Here is a 14,954-nt window from a genome sequence, read left to right as displayed (position 1 = left end):
ACGATAAGAAACACGTTATGTGGATGGGAAAGGATAGTAGGGAAGGGATAACTATTTATCGAGATGCCAGCGACTCACCGACGCCCTCGAAAAAATAGAAAGGAAGTAGGATTTTGGTACAGGAATTGTCAGGAATTCAGAATGATTTTAACATGAAATTGAAAACAATTGATTTGTTCAAAAAAGCCTCACGAAATCTACTGCAAGCCTTTCCATATACGGGAGAACAAAACATGTTTACAGAGTTCTTACAAATTCTTAACACGGGGAATTTGAACACAAATCACTACCACACAGGCATTTGGATTGGTCAATGCTGACAGTCATGCTAACAGTTTAGATTATGCCAGGGGTCAACAATTGGATCATGGATGCATATAATTTCCTAATTCACTTCTCTTGCTGGAAAATTACTATAACAGACCAAAAACGACATTCCTTTGGCAAGTTGTGCATGGTCCCACGATGTAGTTTTAGATGGTTCAATCAAACAATAACTATCAAAAATTAAATACAAAAGTGAAGCTCTCATGCAGTCAGAAATCCACATCTAAAAATTTTACAACACGAAGTGTCTCCCTATCTAGAAGGTATGTTCAGAACCTTCAATCTGCATACATTCTATCTCACTACTTTTCAATGTCTTATTATCTCAATCTAGTTAGTTTTTGTTGCAGATTTTCTGTTCAAATATCGACATGGTAATCTTCACAGGTTGCTAAACCTCGTTTTCATGGTTGGAGGCATTTTTAATCTAGTATGCATTGCAAATTGGTTCTTCACTTCAGTCTTTCCCAATATTGATGATACCTTCAATAAATATCGATAGTGGAGAGTCTACTGTTATATGATTCCGAATGACATGTTATTCATAAAACTTCAAAGAACCGTTGAAGACGAGGCAGTAAAAATAGGATGCACATGGCGACCGTGAAAAGAATTGAAAAGAATTAGATTCACCTATGGGTCACTGCACATGGCGGTTGCAATGAAATTTTTTTCTAAGTCTTTGACATTTCGAAGCTTTGTTGTTTACGATCTAAAGAAAATTTTCTTTGACTGCCTCGGGTGGAGTGATTTAAATTGAAACGAATGGTTTGCACGCATTTGATAAATGTGCCAATTCATAACTGTTTGGTGGATTTCTTGGTGAACCCGTATTGTAAGATTCAGGGAAAGGCATTTTATCTCCAATTCCTTCATGATTCATCTCTGGGTTTCCTCTAGGAATCCCTTCCGAGATTGCTCTAGAGATTCCTTCTGAGATTTCCTCAGGAGTTCCGAAATACTTCACGGAATTTGTTCCACGATTCCTCCAGGAACTCATTCGAGGATTTGTCCAGAAATTTTTCTCGAAATTTCTTCAAGAACTCCTTCCCGGATTTTTCCAGTGAACTGTTCCAGGATTCCTTCAGGAATTCTTTTCGGGACTTCTTCAAGAATTTGTTCCTTCTGAGATTCCTTCAAGAACTCTTCTCAAGATTCCTCTAGGAATTCGTTCCGAGATTCCTTCAAGAAACCCGGGACACCTGTAGGGATACCTATTCGTGAAGCAACTCTTGAAGGAGTCCTAGAAGCAACTTCTTCACGCATTATGCGGAAACGCGGGCACACGAATAAAACATGCTCCGTCGTTTCCTCTAAACCAGCACAAACCGGACATTCGTTATAACCCACATGACCGAAGCGATGGGGTGTAGACCTGGGATAGCTAGTTTCCCATGGCGCCTGTTTACCCAACTATTTACCCTCGAGATCAACCTGTGTTGTTGTAGTCGATACTGTAGCGAACCGCCAGGTGATCGCTGTGAGTGTAGCCTTCGTCAACCCTTCAGGTAGAACTACTAGTTAGGCCAGGACTACAAAAAGTAACGTCTATAATCGACTTCGCTCCGTTCCGACAAAAGGTACTCTGGGTACCGACATTAGCCAGATCGACATCTAGCACAGCCAGTCAGTGCCTCTAGCAGGATCTCTCTCTGCTGGTTCGTAAAACGGCTTCCCCATTGCACGGCCCATGCCTATTGAAGTCACCTGCTATTACAAACCGGCCTTCACCCTGTCAGCACGGTCCTCATACAGTTCATCTATGTAAACTGCTCAATAGACCACTGCGGAGATGCATAACAGCTACAGAAGAAGACCCCGTTTACTTTGGCGACCACGAAACCCTCGTATGTAGTAGACACCAACTCCTGGACGGGGTATTTATACGTCGTCCATATCGCCGCCATGGCCCAATTGGCGTTGCCGGCGGGTACTCGGTATAAGTCCGCTATGATGCCGATATCCGTGCCCCACTCAGAAACTGCCTGACATAGCAGTTGCTGGGCTGCGTCACAGTGATTCATGTTCAGCTGCGTTACATGCACTGTGATTTGTCAGCTACGGCTCTTCTGAAGACCGGGCACCTTGGACCTCTCGTTGGGTGTTTGTTGTTCACGGATGTCCCGGAACAACTCAAACACGTGGGTGGAGGCGTTGCAGCCTTGTGCCTCATGGCCTTCTCCGCCTCTTCGCCTGCACAGCTTGCACCTTTCAGGGCCTTTACAGTCCTATAACGTGTGTCCTAGTTGCAGACACCTGAAGCAAACCTACGGTGGCTCGTGCAAGGTCAGTTGGCTTACTGATCAGCCCACCTTGAGCTTCCCTAGTTTAACGGGCAGGTAGCTGTACCAAGGCTACCTGTGTCCCTGTCGAGCCCTTCCGTAGCCGAACGGCTGCGGTGGCCACCTGCACCTCGCACTGTTGCCGCAGTGCCATGACGATCTTATACGCTTCGGTGATCTTGTCCAGGTTATTCACCTTCAGAGTCGCCTAAGCAGTAAGAGCCCTCACATCGACCCCTTCACCAAGGACCTTTTCCGACAGACTTTTGTAGGCAGTGCCCTTTCGTTCCTTGTTGCGCTTGAGCTCTAAGCTCATTTCACCCGTAGAAGTACGTCTAATACTGCGTTCGTCGGCTCACAGATCCACGAGTTTGGCGTCACTTCGCATTGCCTTCAAGACGTCCAAGTACTTATACTGTTCGGTCTTGATGATGAGCGCGTTCCCCTTCTAGTGCTTGGCACCTACCTTCCTACGCTTGATTGCCGTCATTGACTTTCGAAGTCGCATCAGGGCCTACTTGAAGTCGCCGCTGCTGATGTTGGACTTCGAGGACGCAAAGTCCATAATTTTACCAAGCTGCTGCACAACCTCCTCCATTGTAGACAGCCCGTCTCGATTTAGGTTGATGAACCTCATCAGCCACGCTCCTTCCACTATCTCCCAGGTTAGCAGCGGAAGGAATCGGGCTTCCAACGCTGGCACTGTGCGCACAACTTCCTTCCTGCTCCTACCTCCTCACCTCTCCTTAACGGAACGGAGACCTAAGTCTGGAGCACATAGCGTCCGTTCCGTCGAGGTTTGCGTTTTTTGACAGTTTTCCCATGGGACATGTGTCAAACTACTGTCACGCACACGCAACCGTATGCATTGTGTGGGGCACTCTAGCCAACCCGCTTCACGGTAATGAATATTATTGGATACTCGATTGGACACACGGAATTCAATGCTTTTCTTTGGTTCTTTCATGTACCGACATTACTGTATGGTATAGCATTCTACAATTAGATGGTACGATATCAGATATCAATGAGCCTTTTCAGTTGACAGGTCTGTGTATGCCACTGTTTACAACAGAAGCGCAAACGCTGAACTGTCATTTTCATTGGAGAACTGTCAAAGTCTCGAAAAATCAGCTGATTGTAAACGTCTTCTGATTAGGCCTATTAACAAACGTCTTCACTACACTCTAATTCTTTAAAACAAACACTTTGTCCAGTGCCCATTTTTGCATCCGTCTTGTCCCATGGCTACTACGTTTTTACCATAGATCAACGTCCACTCTCCTCACAAAAAAACGATGCGGTTTACGAATCTGGCGTGGCATTATCTTTGGTAAAACTACTAGCGACCATGCGTCTCCATCATGTACCCGATGTATACGGAAAAGGGTCCTAAATTTGAAGATCTGAGGATTGCTGTAGCAACTTTATCGGAAAGATCGGAATGAGCGAGGTCAGTGAGAGTAGGTGCGTGAGTGAGTGAGCCGTGAGTATGCGTTTTTCCCTTGGTGAGCCCAATTTTCCCATCTCTTTGCCCACCATTCCGTCTCCATCGACGACAGTGACACAGTTTTCCGAAACTGCGATCCCCTTCGCTCGCCTTTCGTCTGATGATGTGAGAGTGTTGAGTTGCATTTCGCTCGTTCAACACTCTCATCGGAGCGCGGAGTGCGTGTCTGCTTGCTGGTGTGAAGTGTGGGTACTCGCAACCACCCAAAAGCCGACATCAAAAGTGCATTGCTATTTATGTGTGTTTGTTAGCAATTCGCTGAAATTCAGTAACAGCAGCCAGCAAAGAAAGAAGTTCACAAGCCAGAACGTATAGAGAACACACAGACTGTTTGTGGTGGACTATCAGCCAGTGCAGAGCGAGCTAACCGACGCGACCTGCCCCCTCATCATAGCCAGTAACGAGCGCTCGCGCGAGGAGTAGGCCGTGAGAAAAAGAGAAAGCATCGAGAACGTCGTCGCCTGCTTCGTTTGTCGTCCTCCGTCAATGTGGATGAGTGTGCAAATATCTATCAGTGGTGATATCTGCTGAAGAAGTGGTACACAGTTTTATTGTGCTCTCGTGGTGGAAGAAAAAGAAAATATCCAAGCAAGCCGAGAAAAATAGTGGCTCCTCTGTTACTTTTCTAGCGGAGAAAGGAAAAACCTGAAGTGCAAGGTGCGTTGACGAAAAATTCCTGGTGAAGCACTGATCGCCATTGCGGGAAGAACTGAATATTGTTCGAAAGCGAGTGTGGTGAAAATTTTCGTTCCCGGGTGAAATAGGACGGTTCTACGGACGGGAGCGAATTTCAAGTGGAAAATTCACAAGGAGGCAGAAAAATCGACTCCGAAGTAGCAGCGAAACTACAGCGGGAATCCCAATTCTAGTAAAGGTATGTCAATTGATTTTTTTTTAACCCTCCCGATATGGCCACTCTACAGGTATCCGTGCATTCGATTGATGGAGTGGGATTCCCGGAACGGAAAATCAATCCACGGCTTGCTGGGATCCCAAAATCAGATCTCAAATATCAATTTAGATTTTCTTCCTCCGATAGAAGAGTCCCCCCGCCTTCTTCGGTGGGCCCATTGTCTCTCATACCCCTTTTTCCGACCTTTTCTTTTCGAATCCCCGGGTCCCTTCACCTTCAGCTGGGGGGCTGGCTGGCTGGCCTGCCGTCTTTTCTTGTGGGGTAAAATTATTACGACCCAATTTTCCTCCCTTTTTCTCATTTTCGCCATCTCTCTCTGGTACTCGCTCCACACAGTTGGCTCTGCGTTCCCATGCACTGTCGGAAATCAGGTGGACAAAAACAGGAAAATCAACTTTTGGCAATACACAATTATCTATCCATAGCAAATTCCTAAACTTAAGAGCACCTTTACCGGTGCGCGACTAAACTAAATTACATAGCGCAGTATCATAGCGCTATACCTTATCGGGGGCTACTAACCGGGCTAGTAAAATAGCAGCGAGGCTTTCGGGAAACATCGAGCGCACAAATTTAGGCGCCCGATAGTTGCGCGGGAAACGATTGTGGGACGCTGTGGGATGTCTCCCGGGGCGTGAGCGAGAAACAGAAAATCTCGCTCTGTACGTCGAGGGGATTTCGGTGTATAATGGTTCGGGAATTGTGTAGATCACTAGTCCACCCGGAACAGGTTACACGGCCATCCTGACCAAAATTCCTCCAGGAATTCCTCTGGGAATTACTCCAGGAATTTCTCCGGTGATTCCTCCAGGAATTCCTCCGGTAATTCCTCCCGGAGGAATTCCCGGAGGATTTCCTGGAGGAATTCCCGGAGGTTTTCCTGGAGGAATTCCCGGAGGTATTCCTGGAGGAATTCCCGGAGGTATTCCTGGAGGAATTCTCGGAGGTATTCCTGGAGGAATTCCCGGAGGTTTTCCTGGAGGAATTCCCGGAGGTATTCCTGGAGGAATTCTCGGAAGTATTCCTGGAGGAATTCCCGGAGGTATTCCTGGAGGTATTCCCGGAGGTATTCCTGGAGGAATTCCCGGAGTTATTCCTGGATGAATTCCCGGAGGTATTCCTGGAGGAATTCTCAGAGGTATTCCTGGAGGAACTCCCGGAGGAATTTCTGGAGGAATCCCCGGATGAATTCCCGGGGGAATTCCCGGAGGAATCCCTGGAGGAATCCCTTGAGGAATTCCTGAAGGAATTCCCGGAGGAATTCCTGGATGAATTCCCAGAGGAATTCCTGGAGGAATTTCCGGAGAAATTCTCGGAGGAATTCGCGGAGGAATTCTCGGAGGAATCCTCGGAGGAATTCTCGGAGCAATCCTCGAAAGAATCCTCGGAGGAATTCTCGGAGGCATCCCAGAGGAATCTTCGGAGGCATTCCGGAGGAATCCTGGAGGAATTCCCGCAGGAATACTAGAAGGAATCCCCGGAGGAATTCTTGGGGGAATCCCTGGAGGAATTCCTGGAGGAATCCCCGGAAGAATTCTTGGGGGAATCCCTGGAGCAATTCTTGGGGGAATCCCCGGAGGAATTCCTGGAGGGATCCTCGGAGGAATTCCTTGAGTAATCATCGGAGGAATTCCTGGAGGAATCCCCGGAAGAATTTCGTGAGGAATTCCTGGTAGAATCCCCGGAGAAATTCCTGAATGAATCCCCGGAGGAACTCTTGGAGGAATCCCCAGAGAAATTCAAGGAGGAATCCCAAAAAGAATAAGAAATCCCAGTAGAAATTTTAGGTAACATCCCGGAAAAGATTCCTGGGGAAATCCTAGTACGTATTGCTCGAGGATACTCAGTAAAAATTCATGCTAGAATCTCAGAGAGAATGCCTGGGGAATCCCAGAAGATTTTTTTCCAAAATATTTTGTTTATACCGCAACAGTATTTGGCAACGACCGGTACGCAATCCGGTAACTAAATATAGTAGCGACCGGTGTGGAAATGAGTAACTAAACTAAAATGACAACTCTGTGGGCAATCATTTTACTCACCCAGAAAGTAGCCCCCGGTAAAGTTGCTCTAATAGAACAAATTTTCATTTCTTTGCCTGCTGCCAGACATAAAAAACTACGAAATTGTTATTAGTCAGTCTATAATACTGGTTCTATTAGCAAATTTCATAGGACATGAGAATAGGAAGCAATCGGTGAAGTACTAGATTGAAGTAGAGTGTTGGATTATTGTATTGTGAGATGATCAATTGGCTTCTTAACCGGTGTTGAGATATCCCCATATTATGAATCCTCATGTCAAACTGAGCCAAAATCCAAATTTTCATGAATTTGGGTGACCGGGAACCTATTTAAAAATCAAGTTGAAGTTTGTATGGGAGCGATTTGTCGAATCACCCCTCGTCGCATTTTGTACTGGGCTTGACAGCTCCAGCAGTTGCCCAGCTGTCAAAAGGTGATTTCATAAAATATCTTTGAAATTGATTTTAGGTATCAAAATAAAGTTCTAAAAACCTGAAAAAAAATCATAGTGGCTCAGAAAAAGGTGCCCTTTCGTATAAAATCAAAAAACCAATAAACTTTTCAAAATTTAAAAACCCAATTCTCAATTTCTGCAATGCAATGGAGTAAACAGCGTGGCTAATAGCCTTATTTGATGCTGTTTGAGCAAAAGTTTGGGTAACTGTGTTCTTGAAGCTGTGAGAACAGAATAATACAACAATACAGTTACCCAAACTTGAGGGCCTCAACTTTATAAGCAATGTGATGTTACTTCTCTTATGCCATTTTGAAATGCTAGTCGGGAATTGTTTAAACGTGCATTTAAAACATATTTTCATAAGGAAAAATCCTCAAAAACTCTTAACTGCAAAAACGATAGAGAATCAGTTTCGTTGGTCTGCTTATTCGAGATTTTCCCATAGTGCCATGTCCCCCAGTGGGGCCCGACTTGGGATGTTAATATTGACTGTTATTTTAGTACAAGTAATAGACCCAGTGCGCAGCCACCGGACGGTGGGCCTGCGCAGTAGGCGACGACGGGATTTTCACATTGCTGGCCTCTCTTCTTGTTCATGTCTCGTCATCGTCGTTCTTCGCCGCCGCCGCCTGCTTTGCCTTTCGTCCGTGCACTGGCTGCGACAACAACAACAACGACAGCAGCACGAACAACATATTTTCCTCCAAAAACGGAAGAGAATTTGACAAAAGTGAAAATATTCTGTTTATGAACTAACCTACACATACACCGAGAAAATTTTGTACTCAGTGACTGAGTTGGCCTTACTCAGAAATCGAAAAATCCTTTGTATTCTTACTCAGTTTCCGTTAAAAGTGGGACAACCCATTGGCAATGGGTTGTCCCACTTTTAGCTGAAACTGAGTAAGAATACAAAGGATTTTTCGATTTCTGAGTTAGACCAACTCAGCCACTGAGTAGAAATTTTTCTCTGTGTACCTACCACCGGTTTTCATGGCTGATGTGTCTCGTTGGTTGGTGCGGTGCATTCTCTCACTCTGGGAGAGTGAGAGTCACTGCAAGTTTTCCACCTTATGCATGCAGCGCGCGAGAGGAGAGGAACCACAATGATGGTCGGTCGGTCGGTCACATCAACCAAGCAGGCTGTGCTGCTGCTGCTGGGTGGTTTTCGCCGTTTCGCGCTCTCTGGAAAACCATCATGGATGGTAAACAACGCCTGGTTTTTCCTTCGTCGAACAGAACTTCATCTTGTGATGTACCATGCGGCTCCATCGATTGTTGTATCGGGGCGAGTTGCAGTATTGGATGGAGAGGATTTTTGAAATCGTAGTTTGTTTGTTTTATTTTTCTTCATGTTATTTTTATTGAATAGATGAACACAGAGCGGATCGATCAGTTGTCAGGAAAAGGATGCAATCGAAAGAATAAGTATAGCTGTCCGTACAATTCGTAGTATGTAGCATGTTAGTTCATGATTGACTAGAACAATCAAAATTGCGCATAGAATCAACAGATGGAGCCTGTGTTTTACTTACCTTCCTCTATGTGCATCTTTGATAGTCAAAAACTTTAAAAAGTTAATAACGACGCCGGCCACGTCCTTACGGTCAACGAGAAAGAGGAGAAATATGTGTGTGGCATTAGTTGCTACTGGATACCGAGCATACCTCTGCATCTCAACAGTTGTAACTAACGGAAAAGTATTTTAGTTTAGTGAGAAGAATAAAATGATATGCTACGTTTTCAAAGTGAAAATGCTTGGAAAATGTGTTAAATAATGCTAAAAATAACGTACATTCGCAGATGTTTCGAGACACCGATGAGACATTAATGAACTGCTGAAGAAAAACTACTGAGTGGTTCATTTTTTTTTTATCTAGTTCATTTATTTGGGGCTCAATCGCGTATAACGCTTTACGGAGCCGAGGATCTTTTTTTGTACTTAATAGTATACATTATACAGAGTAATAACTTTTTAATGATATCTGTTAGTAATGGGTGGAAGCCAGGGTACTCGTGGCAGCTCGAGGTTAGAAGGTCACATTTGAGGGATGGACAGGGTAAGGATTGGACCAAAGGTTTCACTGCAGCTTATCCGGGAGTGAATCGCATCTTTCAAGCGTATTCGGTGCCTTGTGGTGTTGGTACCAACTTGTTGTGGGACTTGGCCTTCCAGATGGCCAGGTGCTGCTTGGTAACACAAAGAAGACAAAACAGAGAAAAAAACTGGAGAAGAAAACACAAGCGAATTGAACTTTTATACCAGCAGAGCGAAGAAATTCTAAAAGACATCCCATGTATGTGACATCGCGGATCCCCAACACATCTCTCACAAGAACAAAGTGTTGTCTACCTCGGGCCTCAAGGGTATCCAAAAGTAGTGCTCTGGAGGCGGGCATTGCCAAACTACGTGGTCGATGTCTTCATAACCGAAACCGTACTCAGTACAAACATTGCTCAACGCGAGGTTAATCCTGTGTAAATGCGCATCTAGCGAGTAATGGTTGGACATAAGTCTTGACATCACGCGAATGAAATTGCGACTCACATCCAAACCATACCACCACACTCGCAAAGAAACATTAGGAATAATGGAATGTAATTACCGTCCCAGCTGGCCATCTCGCCAATCATTTTGCCAACTTTGAAGAACAAAATGGAAAAAATCATCATGTGAAATTCTTCTATCATAGATCTCACCTTCCTGTGCACCCACCTTTGCGAGAGAGTCCGCCTTCTCATTGCCATAAATTGAGCAATGTGAGGGGACCCATACAAAGGTAATCTTGTAAGATCTTTCGACCAGTGCACCTATCTGCTCCCTTATTCTTGTAATAAAGTAAGATGGATGTTTTACAGGTTTCATCGACCGGAGTGCCTCAATCGAACTAAGGCTATCCGAGAAGACGAAGAAATGGTCTACGGGCATGTTGGAAATCACCCCCAAAGCGAAATTGATGAGCCATACTCGAGAACAGAGAGAATAGTCGTTTTGTGTAGTTTTATGAGGTCTTCCGGGTGAGCACCCCACCATGTTCCGGTAATTGTGCGTAGAAAATTGATCCTTTGTTGACATTTTTGCACCAAATACTTGATTTGGGTACCCCAAGTGGCTTTTGAATCAAACCAGACCCCAAGGTATTTCAAAGTTAGAGACTGGTCGATTTCTATTCCCAAAAGATTGAGTTTCAGTTGGGCTGGGTTCCGCTTTCTAGAAAACACAACCAATTGAGTTTTTTGCGGAGCAAACTCGATCCCCAAATCTCTTGCCCAGGTTGACAGATTATTTAGAGAATTTTGCAATGGTCTTTGCAACATTTCTACATGTGGGCCTTTCAGAGAAACCACAGCATCATCTGCAAGTTGTCTTGGCGTGCATTGTCCTGCCAAGCAATTATCAATATCTTTCACGTAAAAATTATAAAGCAAGGGACTTAAACATGAGCATTGGGGTAGGCCCATGTAGCTAATTCTGGAAGTTGTCAGTTGTCCGAGATTGAATCTCATATGTTTTTCTGACAACAAATTGTTTAAAATTCCTGGAAGTCCACTATTGTGCAGTTTTTCTGACAATATGCCTATGGAAACTGAATCAAAGGCGCCCTTAATATCCAAGAAAACTGAAGCCAGTTTCTCCTTTTCCGCAAAGGGAGTGGTTCATTTATCACTTCGGCTACCAAACACTGTTTATCGCCAAGTAATCATGAGGCAGTATAATTCCTCTGGAGGCGAATATAATAATATATAATATATAAGGTCGCTCTATATTGGTCGCTTAATAGCCCTGTGAGCCAAAAGTAACGAAATATAGTGCTAATGGTTACTAGGGTCATGTAATGGTCTTCTACAATGTTGTTTAGGGTATCAACTGCTATTTTTTCAATTCTGGGCCAAATCGGACTCGACAAACCAGCGTGCTAGAGACTGGAGGTCATCCAATTTCTTATAGTTTTGGACTGAAGATCCCATACATAACTTCGACTCATTTGCGCCAGCTGAATCTTTCACGGATGGTTCGTCCATCGTGCTCGCTGCGCTCCACGCTTCCTTGTAACAACCGGATCAATAGCGAACCTCAACTTTGCAGGATTGTTATTCGGTATTCTTGTATTATGCCCTGCTCACCTTATCCTTCCGGCTTTGCCCATCTTTTGGATGCCGAGTTCATCGTAGAGTGCGGCAAGCTTACCCTCGTCGCCTGCACTCCACTGAAGATAGTGCTTTACGCATATCGCTTTAAAACTCCTAGTGCTTACAGGTTCTTCTCGAGCACTGTGCATGTCTCAAGTCTCATGCCCGTGGAGGAGAACCGGTCTCATTAGATGTTACATTTGGTGCGACCTTGAATCTTTTCAGACCGCAGTAGAGCCCGTAGTAGTAGGGCGGGGTTTGTCTAGTCTAGTCTAGTCTACACATACACAGCCATTCATTGAAAGAATCCTGGAAAATGATAGAATCGACTACTTCCACCATTTTTCTTGTCATTATCAATACTTGCAAGGCATCGGAGATGTATTACAAGTATTGAAGCGGCCAGGCCTACTGTGCAGCGTTATTGAATACAATTGAACAGAACTATGGAACGGCGACATCTCGTCAGCCGCTCCGTATCGTATGTGTAATAAATGTGAAGCAAAAACGTTGGGAGTGACGTTGCTAAGAAAGTTAATATCACTCCGTTGGGGCTCCTCTTCTTCCTGGGATGGGACAAAGGTTTTTATGGTATTAACCCCTTATGTCCTGGCTCGAAAGCCTAGGTTCAAGCGCCATTGCTCACTCTCTGTAACGAGAAGAAAATATAACGATCCCTTCCGCGACTGGATTAAATACCCTGTATTATTAACCGACAAACTACTTAGAAGCATAACTGCGAGTCTATTATGGAAACGGTAAAAGTTTCCACAATTTTATCTGAAATTTAGACAGTATTTTGCTATTAATATTTGGTAGGAATTCTCATATAGAGACAGCTACACCTAAATGGAATGGTATGGTATAGGTGCGTTGATCGATTAGAAAATTCACCTTTTACCAAAGAATAAAAACATAAAGAATGCCCTTTCTTGCCTTTTTCTATGTAAACGTCAAGCGACAAGTCAAGTGGCGCTCTCCAAGCGTATCAAGGTGGAAGCTCTCTGTAACAGTGTTCGTGATTTGTCCTAAAAGAAGGTGGTGTGCGTATGTTCTGGTATCCGCATACAATCAGTAACGCACACTACCGCATGAAAGTTGAGCTTTCATCCGCAGACAGCGCTGCGATAGTGTCCCCTCGAGCATCAGAGGAGTGGGCATTCTTGATATTCTTATTCTTTGATTTTACTGTACAATATTCTACGAATCGATTTTGTGAATGAAAATTCTTGAGTAGGTGTCGTATCAACATGCAGGGTACAATATCAACATCAAAAATATTGTGGTTTCATCAAATGGCTTGTTGGCAAAATTATTGTGAAAACCAAAACCAATATAAAATATGCTGCCATGAATCGCATGACTGCCCTATTTGCATAGGAATTCAAGCAAACATGCTCTTGGTATTCGATTCGCGGCAGTATACAACACAATAATTTTAGCAAGGTGTACTTCAAGGTATATGGCAGCGATTACAATCTTGGATCAAAAAACCAGTACCTTACAACCAAAAGCATTATACCCAATCATTTCATCCGGTTTGAACAGCAAAAAGATGATAATTTATAATACTAGCTAAAATTCGGGTTATTTTAAGGTTGCAGTCAAATTTCTATCACAATGCAATGGAATAGTTAGGAACAGAGATTTTGATCCACAAACATGATTATTGATTATTTTGTATGGAAAAAAATCGTTAAGAATGAAAGAGAAGGAGAGAATTTCATGCAGTGTCCCATACAGTGCGAGAAATAAGTTTAAAGACAGAGCTTTATCGAAGACTACTTCTGGAGCTCGATTTGAAAAGGCCGTATGTGCTTTTGTCGATTAAAAATTCGATCAGTTGGATTCGCTTATTATAGCAAAAACCGTTGAAATTGAACAAAGTTGATACATACAGCAGAATCATCACAAAACAGGCTTTCCGTTCCATCATTAAAAGTCTCCAACATATCTTCCCTATTGCTACAATAACTAAAATAAACTGATCGAATTTTACATCGACAAATGTACATACGACCTATTCAAATCGAGCTCCAGACTTTATCAAGAAGACATGCAACTCTGATATTTTCCCATACTAACGGCAAGCATCACCGATGGCACCACCGCCTGGTGAGCGAAGGTGGTACCTTTGTGTAAAAGAGTAAAAGTGTATTGGTGCGAGTATGAAAATTTACACACACTATCATGAATAGTGCCACCTTCATCCGAGGTGGCGCTGCTAGCAGTGACTCCCGATTTCCAGCAGTGCTGCAAGTCTTCTTGATAATGTGGTCTTCGGCCTTATACTTATTTCAGGCCAAACATGTCTAAAGGTCCAATCTGCAGAAGAGAGGCTCTCTTTGGTTTCCCTCTCTTTCGGTAATATCTCAGCTGTTTATTTGAATTATGATTGTCTCCTTGCATAGAACGATGGTCAAAACAATCGTCTTTTGATTTGTACTGCAAAAGTAGTTGAAAAGTGTACCATTACATTGCAAAATTGGAAGAGAAAGTGAACTAAGAGAGCCTCTCAAATGCAGATAGGACCTATTGAAATGTTTGGCCTGATTTCTCGCACTGTATAGGGCACTGCATGAAATTCTCTCCTTCTCTTTCATTTAAACCGTAATTTTGTAAACAACAAGGCCAAGAAACGTTAAAATCCCAAACAAAATCAAAACAATGCAGTGCCCAATTGAGATACAGTAATGTTTCGATTTTATCACGCCTTCCGCGCGTAAGTCCTTTATTTGTCATTCATTTGCTGTTACATTTGAGAGCAAGTGGCTCCCCTTTTCTTTAAGACAAATGTTGAAGGTGCATTTTGCAACGTTAAAAATATTGAAAATGCGTATAGATTTTGTAGAATATTTAATAGCATTTTTGAAAAGGGGCGTGATAAAATCGGAACAATACTGTAATCATTACGTACGCGTGGACCGTGCAAGTCCGAATCGTAAACAATAAAGCCAGGAAACGTCAAAGGCATAGAAAAATCTACTTTAGCAACCGCGGCAGTGGCCTATTGATAGTGACAGAACGCAGCTCTGCCACTGAGGCTGGCCCTTCTAAGGTCCCACATTGACCATGAATATTTTACATCCTAGTTGGGTTACACCTACGGTCCACTGCACGAATTTATGCTGGCCTGCTTAGTCTCACAGGAAATTTGACGTTTGAGCGGTGTCGACACCGCTCAAACGTCAAATTTCGTGTGAGAGTAAGCAGGCCAGTATAAATTCGTGCAATGGACCATGGAGGAGAACGTGCCTCTGGAGCCGACCTACTGGGTTACAGCTATAGGCCCAGTTTCAAGTTCAATAGG

General features: G+C 43.8%; 1 protein-coding gene across 5 annotated transcripts in view; it reads left to right on the top strand.

The window, feature by feature from the left end:
• Positions 1-14,954, top strand: part of LOC109428414 (calcium/calmodulin-dependent protein kinase type II alpha chain) — a 205,780-nt gene that overhangs the window by 9,148 nt on the left and 181,678 nt on the right. For 3 of the 5 annotated variants that reach the window (XM_062844259.1, XM_062844263.1, XM_062844261.1), the window contains exon 2: positions 4,371-4,993. The gene's annotated coding sequence lies outside the window, so the exon portion shown is untranslated. The remainder of the gene's footprint in view (positions 1-4,370; positions 4,994-14,954) is intronic. The other 2 variants (XM_062844262.1, XM_062844264.1) reach the window with 1 other exon arrangement.

Source organism: Aedes albopictus, chromosome 1 (genome assembly GCF_035046485.1).
Source record: "Aedes albopictus strain Foshan chromosome 1, AalbF5, whole genome shotgun sequence".
NCBI lineage: Eukaryota > Metazoa > Arthropoda > Insecta > Diptera > Culicidae > Aedes > Aedes albopictus.
Note: the sequence above shows the minus strand (reverse complement) of the source record. Positions and strands in the feature narration are given on the sequence as shown.